Source organism: Anas acuta, chromosome 1, assembly GCF_963932015.1.
Source record: "Anas acuta chromosome 1, bAnaAcu1.1, whole genome shotgun sequence".
Classification (NCBI taxonomy): domain Eukaryota; kingdom Metazoa; phylum Chordata; class Aves; order Anseriformes; family Anatidae; genus Anas; species Anas acuta.
In genome coordinates, this window is record NC_088979.1 from 130,053,667 (window position 1) to 130,081,464 (window position 27,798).

At 41.9% G+C, this 27,798-nt stretch overlaps 1 protein-coding gene across 2 annotated transcripts in view; it reads right to left on the reverse strand.

Annotated features, from left to right (window-relative positions):
* The window catches only part of LMNTD1 (lamin tail domain containing 1), a 209,421-nt gene that overhangs the window by 179,578 nt on the left and 2,045 nt on the right, over positions 1-27,798 (reverse strand). For both annotated transcript variants that reach the window (XM_068655893.1, XM_068655845.1), the window contains exon 2: positions 10,087-10,185. The gene's annotated coding sequence lies outside the window, so the exon portion shown is untranslated. The remainder of the gene's footprint in view (positions 1-10,086; positions 10,186-27,798) is intronic.

The following is a 27,798-nucleotide window of genomic DNA, read 5'->3' on the forward strand; positions in this document are numbered from 1 at the left end:
GTGTGCAAAGAAATGTAGATGTCTAAAAGTAGTTGATTCTTAACTAATGATCCATGTTGTGAGTCAACAGATCAAATGTGACTAGTTCCTAGCAGTTCTCCATGTCTGTCTGCTTCCAGAGGGAAGTGGGATGTTGAAAAGTGTTGTTTGATGTATTTTGGTTTGTCCCCTCTCCTTCTTTTGTGTGATGAGAGAGCTTCCTGCATCACTAGAATAGGCCTGTTACCACATGATGTTCTGTCTGTGCTCATTTCATCTTCTTCTCTCTCCTGGTTATAGTTTCTATAGTACAACACAAGCAGAAGCGAAACTTGTTTCCCTGGAGCCTCTGTGTCTAGAGAGGTTTAGTTATCAATGGACAAGGTTTATTACTTAGGCCCAGTTCAGGTGTTTTGGTATTTCCAAGAGGATGTATTCAAGGCTGTGCACTGCCTGAGGGAGAAACAAAACTTTCTCAGTGAAAGAAACAAAATCACTTGAGGGATGTATTCATGGATAAACTACAACTTTGCTGCCCCTTCTGTGATGTTTAGGGCATCATGTGGATTGCATGGGCTCACGGGTGTGAGGGAAGTATGTGGAAAGCTTGTTGTCACCTCCACCAGCAGTTGGGGCAGAGGGACAGCCTGGCTGTCCTCCTGTACTGCCCACCTAGCCTCCTGATCATCTCTGTTGCAGTCCTGGTGCAAGAGGTTTCTATTTCTGCTGCTTGTATAGTACTTGTTAGCAGCAAGCCCAGTGGACCCTAAGCAAAGCAAATAGCAGGGCATGGCTTTTCTAACCATCCACAGTGTTCTGCTGCCCAAGGCAAAGTCCAGCTTTCCCTCTGCCTAGGGGCAGCCTAGGGGAGGAGCAAAAACCCTGGGTGTCTGCTAGTGGGAAGTTTTGGCACCTGCACCAGGTTGACACAAAGTCCTGGCCAGTATGCAGCTGGCCAAAGGATATGTTTTGTAGGGGGTTACTAAGGCAGGGTGCAATTTGCTTATTTTGTCTTTTTATTAGTTGGTTTTCTTGGCTGTTCCTATGCATATGTAAACACTTCCTCCCTGTGTTCCCGTGCCTCTGTTGTTTCCCCAGTGAACTGAAGTTGCTGTTACTAAATTCCTTTTTCCCATCTTCATTTTCAAGCATGAAGGGAGGTGATTAATGTGTGGGAAGAGGAGTTGAGTGGCAGAGAAGTGCTGAAGGCAAGAAGTGTTTCCTGTGGCATGAAGGGAAAGGTTTCTGCTGATCTTGCTGAAGTTCTATACTGCTGGTTGGGACTGTCCTTGTACTGAGGAAGAATGGACCCAGACCAAAGCATGTCTGGCTTCTAATGTAATGGAGATGGTCAGATGAGAAGGTGGATTTTTTTCTCCCTTGTTGGCCCGTTGTTCTGTAATGGCAGTAGCTGAGGCTCTAGATGTTGGTGCTGGGAGTAAGTGTTTTGCACCTAGATCAGACCTCTTTGGCTGCAGCACTGAGATCACTCTGAGGAATCTGCTTGTTCCACCACCTCTTTTCCCCCACACTGATGCATTAAGCAGACTGCTCAAACTAGAATGTGTGTGATGTAACTACCCAACACATGTGTTAAAGAGCTCTGAATCTCATCAGATAGGAAGTCTGAGCATGCCCCCTTTCTAATGCTGACTGCTGTTTCTACATTGTTCCTTCCTCGCAGAGATGGGATTAGTTTATGACACTGGACAGAGCACTCAGGCTCTCTGAGTCTCTGCTAGTACTTCTTACTCCAGAAGAGTGATTCCACCTGAAGCATAAACTATTATCTACAGTTTAGCCCAACTAAAGCTTTGAGGCAGTTAGAGCAATAATTCACTTGAACCATCTACTCAATATAATTCAGGTTGTATGTTGTGCGAAATAGTAATTGCTTTTCAGTGGAGTAGAATTTCAACTGTTCAGCAACAATAAACATTGTGTAGAGTTTTTCATGTCAAGCAAATAGGTTGTTCTTAAAAAAATAACTTTTGGAGCAGTAATATTTGGTATCATTGCATAAAAGAAGCTTTTATGTGAATTGAAAGTAATCTAGGAACTTGCAATGTTTTTCATTTTTCAATTCAGTCCCAATCTCTTTTTTTGTAGTACCTTTCCCCTTACTCCCTTCCCTCCCTCCCCACTCTGTTATCACAATGTATTGTGGAAAGACCACCATGGACTTTCCCTGTAACTTGCAGCTCATCTTCAAGATGGTGTGATATGAAATACCTTTCTATTTTCAGAACATTAAGTTATCAAAGCTAATATGGCCTGGCATGTGTGGTGACAAGCCATTCTGTACTCTGAAAAGTAAGGGATACTGTGCAGGACAAGGCTGTTGGGAAGCTGGCCACAATGTCAGAAGCATTTTTAAGGTATGTCTTCATCTGATGTATTTAAAACCTACTGTTGATTCCTATAGGTGATTAGCTGAAGTATATGGTTTGAACAGATTTGTTTCTTTTACGTAATTATTTAGTCCTTGGGAGGTAGTAGTTTGCAGTTGAGATTTTTCTTCAGTTAACTTCTTTTTTTTTTTTTTTTTTTTAAAAAAAAAAAAAAAAAAAAAGCACAGCCTTTAATATACTTGCTGCTGGATTTCTTTTTCCTTCTGCTTTCTGCCACAGCAGTATATAATTGAGTCTGACAAGGAGTATAGGCTTGTTATAGGTTACTCCCTTAAAACTATGCTTGGCAATCAGCTAACTGGCTTCTTTCAGCAGATGCATAGCTATGGAAACTAAATGAGGTTTTTGTTTGTTTGTTTGGTTGGTTGGTTTTACAACCTGTCCCTTAATACAGTCTCAATTTATCTCTCATCTCATAAAATAGTAGTGTTTGTAGCAGATGAGAGCAGGGCTTGTGTGGTCAGCTTTCTTCCTCCAGCTAGAAGACCTTCAGAAACTGAGTGATATGGACCCACGTTTTCTGTCTAACGTTCAGAAGTCTTGCGAAGCCAATGAAGCAGGAGTGAAATGAATTCAAATGTAGACTGCAGCAGCAAAATTTTGGCCTGTAATATATAACATGTGTTTGTTCTTTCATTTGTCTACCTTACAAGAGTTAATGTGCAGTATTTTCAGGGTTCATAAGGGGGCTTTTCTCCCTCTAGGCTATTAGCTACAGTAACGGCTTATTAAGAGTCAGGTTTTCTTCCAGCTAGGGGAAAAGTGGCCCTAAAGGAGAGGGGGAAGAAGATGTTTAAACAAAATGTTCAGTTTTCTCAACTTAACAATACAATGCCAGAGGAAATGAATCAGATGAGTGATTTCTGTGAGTGTATGTTTTGCTTTAAGAAAACAAAAATTTAAATCTTGGCCTCCCAAGATTTAACTTAGAAAGGCAATGTGGGTTCTTGGTTCAGTTGCTAGGGGTGGAGGAAGGTTATTTCCAGAAGAATAAATGTTAGTTAGGTTCCTATGTTGCATAAAAAACTCAGAGATACTTTCCAGGATTACATTCTGGAGAAGAAAAAAAATAACCTCCTTCTTCCTTACCTCACCCCTGGGGAAGAAAAAAAAATTAAACTATAATGCCCTTTCCTACAGAAATGGAGATCATCTGCACCTGATGCAGTGTTGTGACATCTTCTTGCTGGGACATGGCACAGCTTCCCAATTTCTGCCTGCTGTGGGGTCAGACCTGCTCTGAGAAGCCTGCTCAGACTTGAGAAGACTGTAAATAAACAGTCTATTTTATTTTATTTTATTTATTTTTTTTTTTTGGACTTGCCTGTTGTGATAAGCTATAGGGAGGTTTCCTTCTTCTTCATTTCCTTCATTAGTGAAACCCTCAGTTCTTCATTTGGAGAAGGTGTAACAGGCAGATGTGATCCTGTCACTCACCCAGTGTGGCTTAGAGCAGTCTGTTTGTATATGTGTAGTCTGTAGATTATTAATGTCATATATGGAGTGGTAATTCATGTGGAGAAAATGGTTGATATTAATAAAGAAGGGGGAGATTTGGGAATGTGGCCATGGGGGTTGGAAAGCCCCATGGTTGAGATAAAATTAGACTCTTAACGACGAGGCCATCAGGAATATAAAAGAGTTTAGAGGGAACAAAGAAGGGTGATTCAGGAGACCCCATGCAGTCTCCGGTTTCTTGTTCTCCAGATGGTTCTCTTGTTCTCCAGCCGTTAAGGCATGGATGTTTCTGGGAGTTTGCTGCTGTTGTTACATTCAAAGTTGTTTGGCCAATGAAAAGCTGTTTTGAAAAGAACTGCTGTGGAGAGAAGGGTATAAGAGCGGGAACTGCCCTCGGAAGAAAAAGAAAAAAGAAAAAAAGGCAACACGATGAAGTTACGTATCAATAAAGAAGCAGGAAAAAGAAGTGAAGAGGAACTGGCTGGCAGAACGGAGACCAGGACGGGAACAGGCACTTTGATCGCCTCATGAAGATAGCTTCGGCCAAACTCAGCAAACTGCTCAGAGAAGCTCGTACTGAAAGTCGCTGGAAACAGGCGCACTGGAGCTGGAGAGAAGCTCGAGCTGAGAGAAGCGGACCTGAGCACACAACTGCCTCTCGCTGGTAAGCAGTTGCACATTATGGGGAATCATACGTCCTTAGGAACAAAGACTGTCCTGGTAACCTTACAGCTTATTCTCCTTATTAACAGTTGGACAGTTTATGAGTTTGAAATATGGAACCAAACTGAATTCACAGAATCACAGAATTTCTAGGTTGGAAGAGACCTCAAGATCATCGAGTCCAACCTCTAACCTAACACCAACAGTCCCCACTAAACCATATCCCTAAGCTCTACATCTAAACGTCTTTTGAAGACTTCCAGGGATGGTGACTCCACCACTTCCCTGGGCAGCCTGTTCCAGTGCCTCACAACCCTTTCAGTAAAGAAGTTCTTCCTAACATCTAACCTAAAACTCCCCTGGCGCAACTTTAGCCCGTTCCCCCTCGTCCTGTCACCAGGCACGTGGGAGAACAGGCCAACCCCCACCTCTCTACAGCCTCCTTTAAGGTATCTGTAGAGAGCGATAAGGTCGCCCCTGAGCCTCCTCTTCTCCAGGCTGAACAAGCCCAGCTCCCTCAGCCGCTCCTCGTAGGACTTGTTCTCCAGGCCCCTCACCAGCTTCGTCGCCCTTCTTTGGACCCGCTCAAGCACCTCGATGTCCTTCTTGTAGCGAGGGGCCCAAAACTGAACACAGTACTCGAGGTGCGGCCTCACCAGAGCCGAGTACAGGGGGACGATCACCTCCCTAGCCCTGCTGGTCACACTGTTTCTGATACAAGCCAGGATGCCGTTGGCCTTCTTGGCCACCTGAGCACACTGCTGGCTCATATTCAGCCGACTGTCCACCATCACTCCCAGGTCCTTCTCTGCCTGGCAGCTCTCCAACCACTCATCTCCCAGCCTGTAGCTCTGCTTGGGGTTATTGCGCCCCAGGTGCAGGACCCGGCACTTGGCCTTGTTAAACTTCATGCAGTTGACCTCAGCCCATCGGTGCAGCCTATCCAGATCCTCCTGCAGAGCCTTCCTACCCTCGAGCAGATCGACACACGCACCTAACTTGGTGTCATCTGCAAACTTACCGAGGGTGCACTCAATGCCCTCATCCAGATCACTGATGAAGATGTTGAAGAGGACTGGCCCCAGGTGTGGGACTCTGCAACTAAAAACGACAAGGTTGCAGTGGGATTGCTTGGCACCTGGCGAGCAGTCTCTGAGGCCTTAAAGAGCCATGTGGGGCCACAGTCAGACACGTGTGGTTTGCCAGATAGTGAGGGAGCTGCGGGCTCCTTTGCTGATCCGATTGCTACGCCATGGGCCCCTCTGCTGCTACAGCCATCGAAGGCTTTTGCTGTTCTGCCCCCGGGTGACCTGAACGTGCCTTTTGACTCAGGCCTATTGGCCTTGAAAAGGAGATGGATATGCTTTTCTTCGATCCGGGAAGAACGGGATACATAAGGCCTGAAGACCAAGTTGCGTGACAACTTAAAGCGAGACATATTGTTCAAAAGGAATGGAAAATGGAGACTTGTTAGTAATCAAGAAAAGGAATGAAAAATGGAGACTGTTAAGCCATGGAACTTAAAGGATTGTTTGTTGCCTTTCCTGATTGTACATATGTATAGGCATACTCGGGTTTAGTATGTCAAGCAATGTTCTGTATATTTAGAATGTTTGATGTTTGTGTGTGCGTGTTGGTGGAGCGTAGACTCCCCGCACACCCAGCGCTGTTTACTTGCCTTTTATACCTTTTAGAAATATTTCTTTTATAAATATTACAAAATTCAGATTGAGTTGAGACCTCATTTATAACATTAATATTCCTTTGCGGGCAGATCATCCATGTGATTTTGTTTGTATGCATTGCCAAGCAATCCTGGCATCTTTAAGGACTCTTTCCTGGAATAAACTGTCTGTGGGTTTTGCATGACTGATTGATGATTGTTATGCTCGGTCTAAGGCTGTTGGTGGAGAAGGGTATTTAATCCTGGTCTTTCACAACACGTCTGACAGCTGTTTCACACCTCTGGTGGTTTTTCACAGCACCTCAAGTGTGTGCTGATGCTGAAATGGAAATATTGCTGTTTGCCCTCTCCATTAACGCATATAAATAATTGACTCATGATATTTTGAGAAATCAGCTCTTTTTGCTTCCATTCTTATACCTTGCTGTTTCCTTAGTCCCAAGTACTTTCAAGTAGGCTTCCTGTGTCTCTCAAGTTGTCCAGTTCATTTATTCATAAGTAGTGATATCAGACAGTGGGTGCAATGCTGGTCTGAACTTCCAAAGCCTGTGTACTTTCTGCCTCTCTGCATGCAGTGTTTACTGACTTTAGGCCTTCAAAAGCAGCATTTAATTGCTCTAAAGCAAGTCTTGCTACAACACTGACTAGCTGTGGCCAGGCAGGTGGGCTGTCTGCAGCATGGGAGTAAATCCAAGGGGAAAGGTGTTTCTCTCTGGATGTTTAATATGATCTTGTTCAGGTCAGAATACAAATTCCTGTATTTTAGTCTCAACTTGATGTCACAGAGCAGCCTGACAGGCTACTCCATGCAGGGAAGGTGGGCTGAGACTGAGGGTGACTTTGGCACAGGCCGTACAAGAGCCTCGTAATGCAGGACTGTGCTCTGGAGAATGGTGACAATAGTAGGCTAGTCCCAAGTTTAGTGACACTAATGGTCCCAAACAAGGGGAGCTGATGAGTCAGGTGTGGGGGCTGTCCAAGGAGAGTCTTGTCAGGAACAGCAGGCTGGAGCTGGGGCTACTTAAAATGGAGGTACAAAGATTATCGGGCCAACAGGGTCAGAAGTGAGATTGGAAATAAGGCTACCATGTAGGTCTGTTTTTTTTTTTGTTTTTTTTTTTTTTTTGGGGGGGTGGGGGGGTAAGCCCAGTCAGTATATTGGAATGGGGCTGGGCACAGTTGTGCTGGCACCACAGCTTCAGCGAGGACTGAAGCTCCAGGGCTGAGCTGCCATGGATGGGGCCCCACAGACAGTGAGTGAGTATGCGGGGTCCAGGTGAGGCCAGCAAGGGCCATGAAGGCCACAGGTGCCCTGAAGACCCTAACACAGTCACATTAATACCTGGCAGACTTGTGGGGCTGCCTTTCCAAAAAAAAAAAAAAAAAAGGTGTGAAAAGAGTACTTTGTAGCTCCCTGTTTTTAAGAGAGCTACAAAGCCACACAAAGAGCTTTGTCTTGTGACTTTGACTCCATTTTCCGAAGTACCTCTTCAACACAAATGCTAATTAATGCTTTGCTTGTTCTTTTTAAAGTTCACTTACAGGAAAAATTTCTATTGTCAAACTGTTATTTTAATAGTTTAACCAGAAAACAAATGTAGGTCAAACAGGAAAATTAACCTTGTTTCAGGAAGAAACCCTGAAAGCCTGAAGGTGACAATACCAATTACAATTAATCTAATTTATAGAAAGATTTTTTTAAACACACTATCTGCAGCTTGAGTTACTGACATTCAGGGATCTTTTTCATTTCCTTTTGACCTCAGGTTTTCTTCTCTGGGTATATTTTCTTTAAAAACAAAAAACAATCCTAAGTGATCTCAACTCTTTTCTACCCTCTTCCATTGTGTGTCCCCCATCAGCTTTTTCACTTTAGCTGTAGTAAATTAACAAACCACAACGAAAATCATCATCTCAGCAGGGAAAAAGATATGCTTGTTTATATGAGTGATAGAGGCAACTCCAGGACTAACAAGAACTTAAACACTCCTCAGTCTTGGTGGGGTGGGAAGCCATCATTCCAGATGGAAATATTCCCAAGATGCTCAATAAGAAATAAGATTTAAAACAGATTTTAATAATCTAAGTGCTGACAGATCCTTTAATGAAACAGCTCTAGTACTCAGTTTATAGCAGGGTAGTTTGAAGTTAAATAATAATCTAGTCCTAAAGTTTACAGCATAAGGTCATTAGCAATCTCTACATCCTTCAACTTCTTCACAGTTTTAAAACACTTAGCAAACAATGAATTAAGCATCACATCACCTTTCAAATGAAATGAAAGAAATCACCATGATAATGTACTGGATCTTCCTGCCTGCCTTTCAGGCTGCTCAAACAATCCACTTTCTCATCATCCTCCCAGATACAATACCCCCCTCCTCCCTTATCAACCACTCCCATTGAACCCACTGTAGACACAGAGGCATGCAGACATTTCAAATCAATGAGTTTTAAAAAAGGGATTTTTTTCACATTCTAAGCACCCTGCCATTGCAGAGTCTGGCATTATTTTCCTCACCATCAGCAGTTGTGCTCCAGGGAAGTAACACTTCCTGCTGACCATAAAGGGGGATCAATATCAGATGTTATTAGAACAGGAGCCATGCTCCAAAAACCATCTTTTCCATTACTCCCACTCACTGTGCTTTGGTTCATAACACAGAGAGGCTGATAGCCCACAGAGCAGACTTCTTTCAAATAAAGCTTAACAGAGTGATCAGCTCCATTTGCTAATGGACACTCAGCTTGCTGAATGAGGTTAGGAGTAACCCCAAAATATATGTACGCTGTAGATAGCAGGAGCTAAGCAATAGTTACTCCTTTCTACAGGCCAGTTCTTATGGAGCTACACTATTTTTTAATACAGACTTAGCCACAAAGGATGTGCTCCAGAGATGTGGTGATGCTCTTTAACTTAGCATGTTAGCAGAGCAGAAAAGCTAAAGCACCGGAATGAAGGTTTCAGTTTATTCCTTTTACATAGTACTTCTTAGAGTAAAAACAAAAACAAAACAAACAAAGTTTGTTTGTTTTGGGATGCAGGTGTTCCTGTGAAAGGAGCACCTGCACCCCAAGTGAACTTGAATCCTACATACAATGCTAAGAAATCTTGAGCACTCTCTACTCAGAAGAGATACTATTCCTCCTGTAGAAAACATATGTCAAGTAACCCACAAACAAAAATAAGAAATGAAGTGATGTTGAGCTGGCACATGACTACACAATGCTCAGCAATGTGCAGCTAGGCGATGCCCAGCATCTGTTTACCAGACAGACACACCTCTGCGGGTGACTACATGAAGTACCAAGTAAGAACAACTTCACAGTCAGACAGAAATCTTCCTGGGCCTTATACCACAAGAGTCACTTAAAACATATAACTTACTTAATACCAAGAAGACCTCAAAAGAGGTAAACTAGTATCACAGCACTTGCGGTTCCTAGCAGACTACAAGACCAAATGCAGAACCTCAGCTTTCTAGCCCTTCTAAATAGACAATGCCTCCTAACTATGGAGGAGGGGAAAACATACCTACCAAAGGCATCAAGAGCTGTGATTGATAAGGCAATGATGCACAAGGGCTTAAGTAGGGCCAATTAGCACCAAAGGTAGGTTATAGAGTTCTAGTAATCCATCTGATAAAAAATTATAAAAAAGCTTAGAGCTTGAGAAAGATTCTGCCCTTTTGTGAGGTTTTTGGATTTCAGCATTACAATAAAGAGCAGGGCTGTTTAAAGCTCTCCAGTATCACTGCCGCAGTTCAGCTGCAATATAGGCCAGTCTGTGCTAATCTGCTTTTGAAGGAAAGGCAGCTCTGCTGGAATAACAACATAATTATGAAGCACTGAAGATGCATGTCGTATCAAGACCAAGGTTATTTTTCTTACCTGTAAGCAATTTTGTCTTTGAACTTCCAGCTGGAGTTGGAGTTGCAGTACCTGGTCCAGTAATTTCAGCTGCAGGGAAGACTCTTCTTTTTCTTGTGCCTAATGTTTTGGGGGATAAGGAAAAATAAACTGTTTTGTTTGATTGATTTTGTTTTTACAATGAATCAAACCCTTTTAGTACTGTTTTGAAACACAAGTCACCAGCATTGGGAGGTGAGGATAGAGAAGGAATTGAAATTTTGTCTGACCAGTGTTGCTTGGTCTTTCAGATACCTCAGTTTGGGTGTGTTGATTAGTAGCCAGTCATGGCAAAGGGGCAGACTCATCAGGGCAAACACTTTGTCTGGTAAACCTTCCTGCACCCCTGCCTCTCCTAGTGCCTTTTACAGTATATGACACTGAGCCTCGTCTCAGCAAGGCTTCCAGGAGAGGTTTCTTTGAGCCTTTAGGGGGTCAGCATACGTAGTGAAAGTCTGCTAGCCTGGAGGTTGGTTTTGATGATTTATAGACGTGACAGAAAAAGAAGCAATTTTCGGTGTTCTTTTTAAAATGTGGTGACTTCATTAGTATTGTTGGAAGCTTTTTGACCATGCAAAGAGACAAAGAAAAAACAAGCAGGTGCACAGAGACTTACTTAGATCCTCCCTTCTTCGTTTCGTAACAAGTCTGTTGGAAATGCTCACTTGGCTAAGAGGAAAATAATTATTTAAGTTTGGACCCTCTTAGTCACCACTTCTGTCTGAATAGATCATGAGCCATCGTTTTCTTCCTCTCTGATACTTGTGCTGGGGGCAAGTTTTCCTAAAGTTACTGACTAGAACAGGCTTTTGATTTTCTGGCTCAGCTTTTGGCAAGGAAATGACTTGCTGCAGGATAGCTGCCCAAGGTAGATACCAGTGTAAACTTCATGTAGATAAGAAATGTAGTTACACTCAACACTAATTCAGCAAGAGCTTACAGAGTCTTACTAGGTTCAAGATCTTCTTTCTGGGAGTAGAATAGAGACAGTCAGAGGGTAAACAAGTCATACATCGTCACTGAAGAAGATTAAAAACTGCTGTTTGTTTATTTTTAATTTTAATGTGTGGAAACATTAAAAAAATAAATTAAAAAAAAAAAAAAAAAAAAAAGCTATGTTAAACATTAGCCTGGGGATCACAGAACTTGGCACAAGATCTTTCCCAGTTTCACTGGCATGTTTAAATACACACTACAAAAAGACAACTGTGTCATATAATGTAGCCCCATTACTATATATCATACCTAAGCAACGGAGTAGTTAAGATGCTCAAAGCACTGCAGAGGCAACTAAAGTTCATTAGGTAGAACTTGTTCACGTCCTTACTATGCTTCTTTTTGAAGGAAAATAAGTGTTTTCAAATAAGGAAATATTTTTCTCAGAAAGTATCTGGTTTCCTCAGATGTGTTTGGAAAAAAAATCTCTGCTTGGTAATAATAATTATTTTTCCACTGAGCTATGTTATCAGAGAACTTATTTCTAGCCTTGTTCTTGAATTGGTGTTTGAATTGACCTTGGACAGGGCTTGTTAACTTTGCTTTTTTCTGAGGTTCACTGGACTGTGGATGGGACCTGTTGCTACCACTACCCCTGCTCTGCTCACCCAGCTCAAATCCTGTGGGTCTGTGGGACCCTGCCAAACCCTTCCTGGGTTGCTCCCTGATGTTGTTCAGCTTACTGCCTTGCTCTCTTCTGGGACAAGGAGTTTTCATGCTATTGCTTGTTTATTTTATGACAAAGATGTTCTGCAGGAGATTTTCCACTGACGATGTTAAGGAGTAATACTTAGCAGAGGGATGGTCATCTCCAGATATTAGAGCAAAGAATTCATAGTTCTTGATTTCTGTTATTCACAACACTGTATTTCTATCAAGCTATTTATTTTATTTTTTTTTTCATTTTCTTGGTACCTTGTTCTCACTGTCTTTTGGTAGAAGTAACACTGCTGATCTACTAGTTGACTTGTCACATATGTTAAATAGATTTTACATTCTTTCAAGGTTTTCAGATGAAATTTAGCATTGACATTCTGAAAATAATTATTTAAACTTGCCACAGTGCCCTCACACAGTCAAACTGCTGTTACTATACACAAACACCAGGATGTATTCACTCCTGCTGTCTACAGAGAGTGGAAGATGTGTAGAAATGCCTGGGGTTATGCTGACACTCTGGATAGTTCAACACCCTGCTCAACATTCTCAAAGTCCCAGGACATTCAGCATTGCAGTGATACCTGGAGGCAACTCTTAATGGTTTGCTGGCAAGGAAGTTTATGAGCTTTTGTTCTTTTTTTTTTTTTTTTAAATAAGTACGGAAGAAACAAAAAGCCAAGCTGAAAGAATTTTATGTTTACCTAGAAACGTACAATAGCAACAAGGCAACTCCAACCCAAGACTGCTGCTGCCCCGATCAGTTGATGGCCAGTCTTGGATGGGTAGCATTCTCTACCACACTAGTGCTGTTGACTGAACAGGAGCTAAGGAGTCTTAAAGTCAAATACTAAATTCTTAAATCCTAAACTCAGGCTAAGTTCCTAAGTTCCCCTTGGCTCCTGAGCAAAACTTGCTTTATCAAGACCTGAAGGATGCAGACCTGAAGTATACAGTTCACCTCTACTGCCAATTAATTGAGAATATCATCCACATCACTGAATGGAAACCATTTCCACTTTATCATTATTAACCTTTACAGTTTTTGCCAGTGTCCAGAAGGCTTAAATGAGTTTGAAGAAACAATTTGCTAGGCACACTCTCAGTAAAGAAGAGACACCATCTGTCTCCAGGAGTCAAAGGGCAACACCTCTAGGAACAGGGCATTTTGTTGTAGGCCCTATCCATCAGAAGTCTTTATTCTCCACCTAAGGCAAATGAAAAAAACAATCTGACTGGCTTTTCCGCCCTCTGCTAAATGTGGTAACTACTAAGGTCATGAAGTCCAGCCTGCTACAATCACAGAATATACTTTCTAGTTAAGCCAGTTGTACAACAAATGCAATATGCAAAAATGCATCTCAGCATTCCAGCATGAAAAAGGCAAAACATCACAAATAGAAGAAGTAAAGTGTAGTAACTTGCTACATTTCTAAAACTTAATTTTTAAGTTTTTGCTTCCTGCCCTGGAGAGCTGCCAGGCTGCTTTACAATGCAGTGTTTTCCTCAGTGTTTTGTTTCCCTGTTACCAGGTGCTAAACTGGCTAGGCTTCATGCTTGCCTCTCACACAACAGTTTTGGATCTTTGAAGTAATAATACATGCATTCAGATGTTGCACAAATAACCATGTCATGTTTGCCAATTTTACTGTGCTTGTCTGTGGTTAACAAACCATGCAATTTCTAGTTTCCTGCAATAAATTCTAGCATAATTATCTTGTAATCTTACAGGTATAAATATAATTAAACCAGGGAAACATAATAATAATTACCAGGTAGATAACAAAGACACTATGTTGGTCCTAAGTGCTTGTGTGTGAGGATAATCACGTCACATGGTATTTGTATTTCTTTGATACTTTCCTTAATATCATTGAGAACAACCATGTGAAACTGATTATCTTGTACATTATTAACTGGAGCCTTCAATTTAAATTGACTTTCCAGCTTGCAAGGCAATCACAGATTTTACACAGGACAGAGATGTGACAATTTTGTTCTTTGATAAAATGCAAATATGAGACTAAACTATGAATAACAATTGTAGCAACCTACAGCAAAGTAGCTACATGGTAAATTGCATTGATTGTTGAGTTTTTAAGAGACAGCAGAAATTCCTATGCCCTGCATCAGCTTCCTGACAGGAAATGTCATCTACCAAACTTCCTGCCTGCCACAGCAGGGAAGGAGAAGGCAATAAACTTTCTTTACCATGGCCATGGTCACAGGACATCAGGGGAACTGCTCCCAGCTGGGCAGGAAGAACAGTGAACAAACAGGGACAAGGGACGAGAAGAAGCAAGTACAGCATGGAGGACAAGTACAAAACACATGGGATGTCTGAAAATAATTCACTTGGACGCCCTTTCATTTTCTAACGTAGTATGAGGCTTAGACCCGGATGTCTTTGTGGATATCCCTGTCAGAACGCTTAAACAAATAATATTTTTTAAAGCCCACAGAAGTACTCATGTTTTACATGGAAAAATACAGACTTCTCGAGCATATCCTAAGGTAGAGTAGTAAAATGTCTTTGTAATAGTCAAAGCTGAAAGGTCAGAATTGGTCACGTGCATCTTTTTATAGAGGAAGGACAGAAAGTGAATACCCACTGCGTCAAAAAGTTGTTGCTCATGCAAATGCAGGCATAAAAGTAGAAGTTTTGCCTAACTGTTAACAGAAGCTATGCTGGCTTTTCATCTCCCTGGGGCTCATTCCCACATCAACTGCTAATATAGCAAGTGATATTGAATTGATTCTCGTCAAAGTTTGCTGATCAGGATCCAGACTTTCAAGCTGGCAGCAAGCCTTGAGTATGGATTTGTCATAATCATGAGCAAGGCTGGGGTATTTTGAATAAACATGGGCTCCCTTGGTGCAGTGCCAATTTGTCATCTGAATGTGAGAAGTATATTTATGAGTAGTAAATGCCAAAACACTAAAAGCTTGGAGACTCTGGAGAACCCCATCATGAGTCAGCTCCCCTATCTTGTGTGCCTAAGGAAAGCAAAACAGTGAAAAGCCCAAGCCTGTATTTGCGTTTCAAAAGCATTTACATTTAATTTTATAATATTTGTAGTACATTCGGTGAATAAGCTTCAGTGTATTTCAACAAAATCTTTAATACCTAAGCAAGCCTGAACTAAAGGACTGCTGACATGAGTTAAAGGCCCCAGCAAAGCAGATACTAACATGCAGTAGCAGACTGCTGGGTGCAACACCACAATTATGCTGACTACCACCTGCAACACCAGGCTGGTGTGGGCCGCAGCCCCCAGTGAAAGAGGGCTCCAAGTGTATAAGGTAGCTGTAACTGCTGTCTGGGAACAGTATAAGAATTCCCTCTTCAAGGGAAACAGACATCCTCTCAAGCTCACAAGGAGAGAAGGAAAAGCAAGCCCAGCTTTCAGAGACTTTGCATCCCCAACGCTCCATCCCCCTCGGCAGCTTTGTTAATCCCTCTCCCACAGTGTGGCCTCTCACCAGTGGGGCATCAGAAGTCACTTTTACATGTTTTGCTGGAGCTGACTCTTTTCCTTAGGAAAAGTAACTTCTCCTCTGTCAAATAGGATGAGGTCTCTGTGAAGGTCAAATGCTCTCACATCAACACAGGTGCTGTTTGCACAGCAATGCAAATAAGATTGCCACTATATAGCCAGTGAGGAGTGCAGTAGGCTAAGGCTGGGGTTGCTCTGGGCCTCTGTTGGCAGTCAGCCAGTCAGAAAGGTGATTTTAACAGCAAGAAATGCCGTGGCAGTGGGGCTGACACAGGGGCAAGGACAGAAGTGGGGCTCTGTGTTTCTTCTCCCCTTTTGGTGCTAATGAGCCAGTGTCTCAGAATCACATTCTGTTTCTCCCGCAGGCACCAGCTGCGGAAAAATATCTCTGTGTGCCCATAGGAACAACTCTCACCCACAGCCAGGGATGTGGCTGGGCACTGACCAACCTCCCAGCCCAAGGGGGGCAAGCCAAAAGGCTTCATGCCAAAGGCTGTATCAGACCTGCGATGCGCTAAGCACACACAGGAGGAAGCTGTACATCCAGCACTTCATGGCATGTTGCTCATTAGCACAAGATCAGAGGTGACAGCTTTTTGTAAACACCCTAGAAATAGTCAGATGTGAGAAAACTCTGTACTGTTCCCTGAAAACACAGTTTTGCTCCTTACCTTCCCTGGGACATCATGATGTGTGTCTTTAGCTGCGTAATATCATTCCTGGCAAGATGCAGCTGCATGCATACAAGTGATACAGGTGCTTTGCTACTTCGTTCCTTCCTTGCCACAGTCACAGCACTCCTCTGCTCTGTGTATACACCAAACAAACAAACAAACAAACAAAAAAAAACCCTCTGAAAGCTGCATTTTACCTGGCACACTCAACCCAGGGCTGACTGAAGCCATCTTGTAGCCACATCGCACTGCATTAAGACTACAGCAGGACCCAAGCCTAGTGTCTTTGCTCCACAAATGGACCCGTCTTATCCTGCTGTGCCCCGGGCTGCCCTTTGCCTCAAGGGCCATGAGCCTGGAATGGGCTCATCCCCCAGCCCAGCTCCAGGCAAAACCAGGGCTGCCTACAGCAAGGAAAGTTTCTTCTGGCAGATCAGTGCTTCTTGGAGTGTGTCACATCTGTATGTTCCCTTGAGACAGCCTCCAAAATGAATCAGGTATTGAACGAGACCATTCCTGAACCCTGAACTCATGAACCTGGGCCAGAGAAGCATGAAGCACCTCTCAGCTTGGCTGCCAGCACAGCCCCACAGAGTTTCTGTCCCCACCTTTGTGTGTGTCAACCATGCATGTCAGGAGGAGCGTTGCCCTAATGGCTCAGCACAGCTGCAGTTGAGGAAGAAAAAGATAGGATTTGAGGACTACATGTCCTTACAAAGCCTACCTTGCTCCTGTTGCTTTCAGGGGAGGAGGATCTATTTCATATTTCATGTCTGTCAGGTACACACTATTGTTCTACTTAGCTAAGAAAAGTGACTGTTCGGGGGTGTGGAGATGGAGGGGGGAAGAGGAGGAGGAGGAGGAAATGTGGCTTTCCTTAGGAAAAGTGACTTTTCCTCTGTCAAAGGCAGCAGAGAAAGAACCTTTTGTGGTATGTGATTTCTTCTGGGGTTTTTCTGTTGCTGCTAACAGCTCTTCTTGTCTTGCTGCTGCTGCCCTTCTCCAGCAGTTCCTGAGGTGCAGGTAGCTACCTTTTGTCAGGAATGGCAACTGTCTGATTTTCTAACTGGTGAGCACTGGATGAAGGATTCATCTATCAGGAGAAAGTTAGGATATGTGACCATTCATCCACCCTAGGGGATAACCTCATGAAGCTCAGCTGCAGAGCTGTCAGCTGTGGCTTTCCCAGTCTGTCAGGCCTGGCCCTGCAATAGCCAAAGTTTTATCTTCCCTTGCATCACATTGCTGCAGCTTTCATATGGTTGGCCCAAAATATGCCACTTGATATAAGACTTCAGACTGGTTTGAGGCACTGGGCCTGTTCAGCCTGGAGAAGAGGAGGCTGAGGGGAGACCTCATCGCAGTCTACAACTTCCTCGTAAGGGGGTGTCGAGAGGCAGGAGACCTTTTCTCCATTAACACCAGCGACAGGACCCGCGGGAACGGGGTTAAGCTGAGGCAGGGGAAATTTAGGCTTGACATCAGGAGGGGGTTCTTCACAGAGAGGGTGGTTGCACACTGGAACAGGCTCCCCAGGGAAGTGGTCACTGCACCGAGCCTGTCTGAATTTAAGAAGAGATTGGACTGTGCACTTAGTCACATGGTCTGAACTTTTGGGTAGACCTGTGCGGTGTCAAGAGTTGGACTTGATGATCCTTAAGGGTCCCTTCCAACTCAGGATATTCTATGATTCTATGATTCTATGATTTGTTGCCCAGATTCAGGACAATAGACTGCTTAACCGAGTGCACAGACACTTTCATAGCACCACTGAAACGAGCTGCTCTTGCTCTTTCTTCACATGTGGGGAAAGGTGCACTCTCTCCAGCACTTCAAAACCTCATTTTTAACCTCATTCATCAAGCTCATTGAATAAGCACAGCACAAAGCCGGCAATATGAACTTTCACTAACATAGTGCAATCGTTTCTAGCAGTAATTAGCCATACCTAAAGCACATCATGTTCCCCCCAATCATCAAGCAAGTACAGCTCTCTGCTGCGGGGTAGAATCTTGTTTCACTTTGAACAAAATCCTACTTCACTTCTAATATGAGACTCTCTAGAGGAGAGTAGGCAGAACTTGATGTAGAACAGCTGCTTCAGTTCACTGATTCATGTGGGACACACAGAAATCTACACAATGGTGCTTTGTTAAAGATGCTGTAACACTGACTGTTAAAAGCAGTCACAACACTATGTTAGCACCCTAAAGCTTCTACCAGGAACCATAGCAGTGTATTAAGCAGCCTGGTAAAACACAGCTCTTCCCTGAATGAATGACAAACTGATCATGCGAGGCAGACAATAAATATGTGGAGTTGTTTTGGTGTTTTACTGGAGGACAACTGAGGTAGAGTGAAAAAGCATTTTCCACAGGAATACGCATAATGAGTTTTGTTGCACATACCTGGGTCTTTCATTAATATACACTCATGCAGCTGTTGTGAATTTGATGCAAAATGGAAGCCTACTTTTACCTGAAAAAAAAGGAAAAAAAAAAAGAAAAGAAAAGCCATACCCTGTATCTTCAAGCAATGTGAATGTGACTGAGTGTTGCTTCCCCTAATTCAGCTCTACAGCAAGCATGTGAGATGCACAGAGAATTGATGTTGCTGCCTCATATATATGCAAAGAGAGTGAAATTCACCCATAATCAGAATGTCTGGGTATTGCATCTCACTTAAGCCTTCAAAAGAGACTGTGAATGATATATAGACATCACGAAGGGATTGCACCCATAGACAATGGTGTATCAGTAACAAAATCTTGATCTTATTTCCTTTCTTCAAAGGAACCCAAAACCTAGGAAGTCAAGAGGCAGCTCTTATTCTTGGCTAGGGGTATCTATAAGCATTAGAACATGATGACAAATCTAAATCCTGATGAAAAATTGCCAGAGACCCATAAAGCTGCCAAAGTACAGTAGGCACGTTTTCACATAATTGCAACTCGTTCTTTCTCAAATGCTCAACCTGATTGACCAATTAAAGTGTTTAATTCTCTGAGAAAGAGTCTATCATTAACTGTAATTTGTTCTAGTCTCACCGGTTCTTTCATGGCTGCCTCTGGTGAAAGGACCATTATATATAACCCTCTCAATCTCCATATTACAGTGTGAAATTTTTGATAGTTTGCTATAAATAGGAATTGATTCATAAGGAGAATAATGAATTCATTGCCAGTCCTTTACCCACTACTTAATGACTGTCAAGATACATTAAACATCCTTAGCTCTACAATGAGGCCTGAGCTTATTCTTGGCTAACATATCGGTCTGTATTAAGAAGCCTGCACTCAGTGCATTAATTCTAAGTAAAAAACAGTCTAAGTGACTATGAACAAATTTTAGAGTGTTTTATTTCCTCATAAATATTGACACTGATCATTATAAATGCCTTCCAAAAGAGGTGATTGGATTGACTAGATAATCTATCATCATTAAATATAAAAAGAAGAAAAAGAGAGAAAAAACAACAACAACAAAAAAACACACAGTAGTCCAACATATCCTCACCAAGCTCTCCTTGTTATTCTCACCTAAAAGAGGTTGTCACCATGGTTAAAGGCAGCTTTGAAGCTGTATTTTATTTGGGTGAGCTGTTTAGTGAGATAGTATAAAGCCATTTATATCTCTACTTTTCTCAAATCTCATTTTCATGCTGTTTCCATGTGTCAGTGTAATTACCAAAGTGTGTTGACCACCACACCTAACTTCAGAACCAGCAAGTCTTGCTCAAGTATGGTAGAGCATATGCCCTGCTCTTGCCCAGCCTCTCCTTGCAGAACCTGCTGCAAAGATTGAGCCTGGATGCTCAGTACTAAGAGGATGCACAGGATCCTGTGATATTCTGTGCTATCCAGGAGCTCCTTTATGATAGGCTCATGGGTCCTCAGGGATGCAGAGATGTCCAAACAAAGCCTAAGATCAAGCCCATGGGACAGAGAGAGCCTAGGGGACAGGAAAAATGTTGTTGAAGCTTGTAAGTCGCTTACACCGGTGTTTATTGCCAGCCCTTGCATTTACAAGGCCCAAGGAGGAGTATCTGTTATGCTACAAGAACATAAATCCATAGCATGTATTTTTAAAGAAAACTGACTAGATCTAGGCAATATGGTCTATGTATGGTCTATGGGGAAGATTTGTGATGTACAGTTACACTACACAACTTTAGACAGCGTAATGTGTATCAGTACTGGAAACAACCTGGAGGCATCTCTGTGATTGGTTATGAATTCAGCATGAGACTTCATTATTTGTTATATGCACTGTGTACGTTGAATGTGTTAATTCAGTAGCATATTGCCAGGGAGCACATGGAAAATGGATGACTACAGTCTAGGTTACAGTATCTCAATACACCTCCAGTCTTACTGGGTTGCTGCTTGTCCTTCTTCCTATCTCCAAACACTTTAAACAGGCTTAGAAAGCACAGAAAGGCGATGAAGCTTTGGGATCCCTTCAAAGGCATTTTCTAAGAGAAAAATGAACAAACAGACTTTTGAGTCCAGACCAAATGGAAAGTTAGAGCTAGCTACAGAAGACATCCTTCAAAAGCAGACAACAGCAACAATTTTCTGAAGGAGCTAATGGACTTAGACACATGTTCCTGACAACAGCTTGGTCTGGTCTGGTAGAACTGACTGCTGTAGCTAGCAAATTGCTCCAGGAAAATTTGCTTGTACCATTTCCATCTTATCCTGCAATGCCAGATCCACGAGGCCTGCCTACTACCTGCCCGTGCTCAGACAGGGCATCCTGAACCCACCTCTGACTTGAGTCATCTTTGCTGGGAGCCAACCAGTTGCCTGTCTTGTGACAGCACACGGTGGAACCCGATTCCTCAGATTTCTTCAGAGGTCCCAGCTCATCAGGTAACAACAGCATCAGACCCACACAAAGAAAAACATTTGTTTGTGATTTCCATATACTCATGCTAACACTTGCAATACGTTTTCTGCTTTTGTACTAGTCTCCCACTGATCTGATCGATCTCAAATTAAACTCATCCTTGCAATTGTTAATTAAATTCATCCGTGACATTTGAACATGGTGCAAACACTTAAAGCTTTACTTAGCTTAGCTCTTAAATAAATCATAAAGAAAAGGAAATGACAAGACTTGTAGCCTGGGGAAAATATATATACTGATTTTCAGTCAAAGAGAAAGGAAAGTGTTTAGTAAATATTCCTGAAGCAAATACATTAAAAATATATATTACCTACTTGTATTGTATATGATAAGGAGCTGACACAGCTTGTTGACAAGGAACACTGAAAACATATACGTTAAGAACTGCCATCTCAGTTTATACAAGCATTTACCTTTCCTGGGATGCATTCACTCATCATTGACAGTCCAAGAAATACAGTCATAGTTAATTAGCATTATAAGCTAAATTGGAGAGTATCACATTCAAAATATATTATTTTCTGGCTATAACAGGTCCCACATCCTATAAAAGCTTCTTGAACATAACAGGAGTACAAATGGGAAGAAAACACTGGAAAACCAATTATCTAAAACCAAATTTGAATGAGGCTGAGGAAGCCACAGTAATAAATCTTCTCAAAGAACAAAAACCAATTTTATGGAAAACCTAGAGTAGTATGTAAAAAAGCAGCAGGTAGTGTGAAAAAGTACCCTTCCTGTTGCCCTCAAAGCAGAAACATATACAATAGACAGATAAGGTCTAGTATTTACATAGGTACCAAAGAATCATGTATTCAAATTAAGCCCAACCACTGCTTAAAATGTCCTGTGACTGTTAATGAAGCAAAGACTCTGATTGCTAATTGCCATTTTATCTGACAGGGGATATGTTGGCTTCCGTGCCGTCATTTACATTTTTTTTCTCCTTTGTATCCTTTGTTAAAGGAAGTGCTCAGTAGACAGTAGCAGAAGAAAGATATATGATGCTAAATAATATTCCTTACAGTTGCAAGTGCCTCTGTCTGCAGCAGAATCTTTCCAGCAGATGTTTAAATCCACATAATGTCAGCATTTATCAGCAGATATACTGTTATCAGGCCAGTTCTCTATTCTGAGAACAAAGACGGTTTGCAGTATTACAGTTGTTCTGGGAGCACTTACCAAAGTCTTTCTTCTTGCAGGGTGGTATGAATGGAGAACAGGCTCTGGCATAAGAGTGGATGCCACAGAAACATGACTCTTCTGGGCTCTGCCACCAGCCTACTGGGGCACCTAGGGCAAATTGCTTCATTTGTCAGTCTCTCGGGTGCCTTAACTATATGTCAGGGTTACGGACGAGAGCTAACTGAAAGTTTATGAAGCCAAAAAGAAGCCTTGAGTAGAACAGATACTGTTTGCAAGACAATTTCTATTTTTGTATAAATGCTTTGGCTGTTAGTAATAAAAAATCATGCAAGTCAGTTTCTTTGTTTTGTTTTGTTCTATTTTTCATTTTTGGCAACAAAAATACAAAGCTTTTCCATGAAGTCCAAGGGGGAAAAAATCTTTTATTTTTTTTCCATAAAACCTTATTTTAGTTCTGTGAAAAAATGATAATCGTAATCAAGTAAATCTTTGGCTAGCTCTAATGAATCTTACTCATCATAGAAAACAAAACAAAACAAAACAAAACAAAACACTCTTTGGCTGAAAGACTTTACAAAAGAGCCAAATACTGTTAAAAAACAACTCTCTCTTGATAGTAGAGTTATGCTCAAGTTGTATTTCAACTGCTCAAGCTGACAGCATCCTGACTTTCACAGGTCAGGCTGGTCACACAGGTGGAGACAAGGTCAAGTTGTGTTGAAAGCACATTAAAGCACATTTAAGTCCCATGCTGAACCACTTTGCTCCCATTTACAGAGACAAAATTAAACTGATCCATACCAAGGTTAAATCACTATTTTGTCTGAGCCAGTGACTCAGACATTAAATAAAATTGAGTGTTGATGGGACCTAAAACCTCTCGTCCATGATGGTCAAAGAAACCATGCTAGACCCCTGCTTATTAAACCCTTGTTTAAACACAGTCACTCTGTTTTCTATGTTTCCAGCATAGAAAAGTAGCCTTACTGAAGAAAACTTCATAGCAAAGGCTATGACTACACAATGTTAAGAACATACAGAGTTTACATGCTTGGACACCCAGAAGCACTGAAAACCTATTTACAGCATTGGGAAGTCTCCTTCCCAAAGAGATCATCAGAACACTAACACTTTTATTTCATAGCACTTTACCAAAATAGTTTTAGAGGATGTGGAGGTTAGATATTCTTTCCTCCAGGGATTTCATTTGGATTGCCCAGGGTAAATGATTCTGATAATGTTGCCTCTGCTTTCTGCTGTCTGTAATAGGGCTATTATTTCCAAATGGACTTTCAAAATAACAGTGGAGATGAGAGCCCATCAAACAACCATCTGCTGCAAGCCTTGGGATGCTAACTGGAAAGAGTATCACAGGCGTTGTTTGAATAGACAGTCAAGAAAACACCAATTTTGATGAATGTATACAAGCATCAGTCTCAATCATCATTTCCTACCAAAACAAAGACACTGGAAATAAAGCACTCGAACCCAGCTGTGTACACTGTTTTGGATGTATTCATAATATCTCTTTCAAAACTGATCTTGTTGGGCTACTTTCCTTGACCTGCCAGAAAAATAGACAATAATCTGAAATATCCTAAGTACAGCTAATTGCTCTAAACTGTGTCTAGGCACATAACAGAAATAAAAGGTATTTTTCTTTCCCAGTAGAAATCAGCTACAGGGATTATTCATGGGAGGAGGGGAAAGAGTGTTGGTCATTTAACATAAATCAGTTCCCTTTGATGCTTGCAGAACACAGCAAGATCATAACATTTGAGCAGACTGAAATTACAGCTGAATAAATGTATAGACTTGTTTTCATTCATTTTTAAATGAGGTTGTAATATTTAAAAGCAATCAACCGATGGTTTTGGTCTACTTTTGTCTAATCACTGATTCAACTGATGCATCTCCTTAAAATACTTGAAATTGAAACTATCAGATGTTAACAATATCTCTACTTCTGCCATTAGATAATATCCAATCAATGATTATGGACAGCAATGATGCTTCTTAATTCAATGATTATGTACCACCTATCTTTCCCATTTTGCGGACTGAAGTTCCAGCTGTTTCTGGTTCATGTCAATGCACTTCAAACATTGGCAAGTATAGCTAGAAAACCAAAAATAGGAACATTCTGGATCCCACATCAGTCACCGTTTTGTAGTACAAGAATTTCAGAGAGTTCTTGAATAGGACTGAAAGGCAGAATGAGATTTATTTCTAATAAGCGGTAGACATTCCCACTGGAAATCACTGTTGCAAATTTTCTCCAAGTAACAAAAAATGGCACTCCATTTGTGGATGAGTTCCCTCTTGGGCATAGAATCATCTTATACAGAGGACAACCTTTTATCTTACTGCATCAGTCTTCAAGCCAATGCCTGCCTGCAAAGTGGCTTAGGATTTTAGCCATGGAGATGAACAGTCAAGCTGTTTCTCATTCCTCTGTATCATGAGGCTATATTCACTGTAAAAGTTTAAGCTAATAAAGTACATGGGAAACTCCAGTCAGAGACAGTAGTTTCACTTTGATTGATACTGGGACTTGTGCCTGTCTTGATGTGAAAGGTGGTGGCATTTAGGCCACATAAAAGCTCAGGCAGTCAATTCTGTAACCAAGGAATGTTCCCACTCTGCAAGTCTCACTGGTGGGACTGGATAAAGATGAGTTAGTAAATGGAGGTGTCAAAATGACTGTACAACAAAATCAACTTGCAATTAAGTAGGCCTGCTTTGAGGATAAAGCATGTTATTAACTTTAAAATGTTCTAAAGAAGTTTCTGAGCACTGACTTCCAAGAGCTGAGAGCTGTTTTAACCATGGCGTGTGCATGACAACTCAGGACACCATGTTAACTCAAGGCGGTTTGTTTTACTCACTGCTATTTTTAGGTGTCTGCAAATAGCAACACTTGAAGCAGTGACCATGACTACTTTATGCATTTATTCAGGGTTTATGCACAATGCTGAGCTCAATTACCATGCCTGCTCCTAAATCACTGATGCTTGTCCACGAATATCCACCATAGAATCTCTGTGCTGGTACATAATTTCACCTACAATGAACACAAACCTGAAGGCCTACTGAAATCAATTCCTGCCAGCACCTTAGGGGTACCACCAGCCCTGGTTGTCCCTGCTCAACCTCCCCTGGTGCTCTCTCCACAGTGCCACAGCCCAGAACCCATTTCAGGTCAATCCCCTGATGGGCTGTGTTGATGCTGATCAAGGGAGGACAAAACATAAGTTGGGCAGTGCTCTACACCATGCTCCTCAAACTAGGAACCACTGGTGCAGTGTGGGAGAGGGCAAGGGTAGTATTGACCACCTTTTCCACTCTTCAAAGTAGAGCTGCTCCTGCAGATCTGTCCATGCATCCAAGAAGCTGCTGTGATTTCTGGCACATCCATCTGGCTGCTGTCTGCTTTTCTGGGGTACAGGCTTCCAGTCTGTTGTGTGCCCAGGTCATTCTCTCTCATTCCCAGCCCTCCCATGCTGCAGATGGGATGAGGAAGTAGTGTGGAAAGCCTGTGATATGCTTTCTGGTGGGGAACATTCCCCCATGACCTCCCAGCCTCCTTTCTGCTATGAACAGAGACCAGAGGGCTGCAGTCTAGCCTAAGGTATTTTATCTGACTCGTCTCTAATAAATACCACAGTCCAAGGAACAAATGCTTGCAGAAAACTATGGTCATTTCACAGCCTGAAGAACAAATTTCATTAAAAAATTAAAATACTTCTGAATTACAAAGCTGAAGAAATTGTGTTCTGCTTTCAGAGAGACCACAGGAAAAAAAAAAAAAAACAAAAAACGTGGGATGTGGGCTGCCTTCATTGCATGGCCTTTACTTGCAAAGTCTTGCAAGGAGGGAAAAGCAAGAGCAACACCAGTATTGCCCCTAGAGATCTGCTATGGGATCTGGCAGGGCAGCGGAGGCCATAGGGACCCTGAGCCTGCCCAGGAGCATCAAGCTTCCCAGAAGTTGCTTCTGCCTAGGCTGGCTTCAATCACTTCTCTGACTGTTCTCTGTCTCTTGTGGCTGGTTTTCGTTCTTGCATCCCTGCTGGGTGTGGATTTATGACTACCATCCGCAAAAGCACTGAGCTAGGAATGGAGCCAAGCATTTTATTGTGTTGTGTATGTCTGTGCACACAGATGCATGTCAGCCTGATCCCCTTTTATTTTCATCAGTGTCCCACCATGGGAACTCAGGATATGATTTGAGTGGAGCTACCAAATATATACTTGCATTTCCTGGATGTGGCCAGATTTTCTAGACAGAAATTTTACCTTGGAGGTTAAAAGGGGAATTCAGACATATTCCTAGGATCTCTTTACATCTCTGGCAACTGAGTCAGAACAGCATTTCTGTCCAGACAGTTTAACATTTGACAATGTTGCATAGATAGTCACTATGCACATATAGATGCTACATACAACTTATCCCGAGTGGGTCCCACACATCTTGATTGTATCAGAAGTACTGCACACATAAGCCCTCTGTACAATAACAGAGTGCATTCAGCATCTCCACAACATGCTGGACCCTCTACAAGTGTGTAGTCCAGCACAAAAGCTTATTAATGCATACTTACTTAGAAAATAACACAAAATAAGCCTCAAAATAAAGGAAAAATATTTCAAAATATAGCTAAACCTAGCTGAATGCAAGATGCAGGTGAGTTTAAGTTTTCACTTTTAAGTTTAACTTTTTTTTTGGTACATTTGTGTAGCACATTGGTACTCAGGGCTAATAGAACCTGCTTAGGAGTCTCTAACCTGTGACATGCAGAAATATGGGATAAACCAACACAGAAACTGGGCTGTCCAAAACACAGCAGCTTCAATTCACAGAGATTTGTGGGCCCTCTTCCCTTTTGGCTCAAATATATGGCAAGAACAGAGCTGAGACAACCAAATTTCCCTAGTTTCCATGGTATGTCCAGAGCTCTATCCCTATGGATAGGTTATATTGCAGGGAGGAGGTTTTCCCACATGAAGTAAAGGCGTATTTAATTCTGATGGAAACAGAGTTCTCAGTAGTAGGGGAACCAAATGTGAATTTTGTATTTCCAGAATTGGATAGAAGGGTTAGAGATCCTTTAGTTCTGCTTGCTTCCTTGCACACCTTTTGCCTCAACAGAGTCCCTCAATCCAAGCCTGTCAGTCTTTCCCTGGGGTCACAACACCCATCAATCCAAGTCTACCTGCTAGATGTATGACATAGATCTACTAGACACAAATGATTTTCTCCATTCCAGCTGTATTTGAAGCTTTTACCTGGAACCATATGAAACCTTATGTGCTCATACTTCATGCCTTTGCTCAAATGAGATCTTCCTCAATTATTGAATGTGCTTCCCTTTTCCCCTCCCTCTTTGACTCTTTACAATCCTTACACTCGAGGGAGATTTTCGGAGATCTTGTGTGGGGATTACAAAGGAAATAAGCAGATTATGGAAAAGTAGCTTTTCGATGTACCCAGCATAATACAAATTAGGATTGTTTATATCTTCATACCCTTATCTGTTATTACTGCATGTATGCTGAGGTCTTTAAATAAAGTAAGAGGGGTGAAAGTGACTGAGTTATTTTAATTGGCACATTGAGGAATACACTTGCCAAAGAACAGATCGTGTGTACAATACTGCTAGTAAGCTAGTTTGCCCTGTTATTAAAAGAATCTCTGGAAAAAAAAAAAAAAAAAAAAAAAAAAAAAGGCAATCTTGTTGAGAAGGACACAGAGCATCTTCAGGTCTATTTTCTCTGTAAAAAGAGGACTGTTCCTAATTTTGACAATTCCCT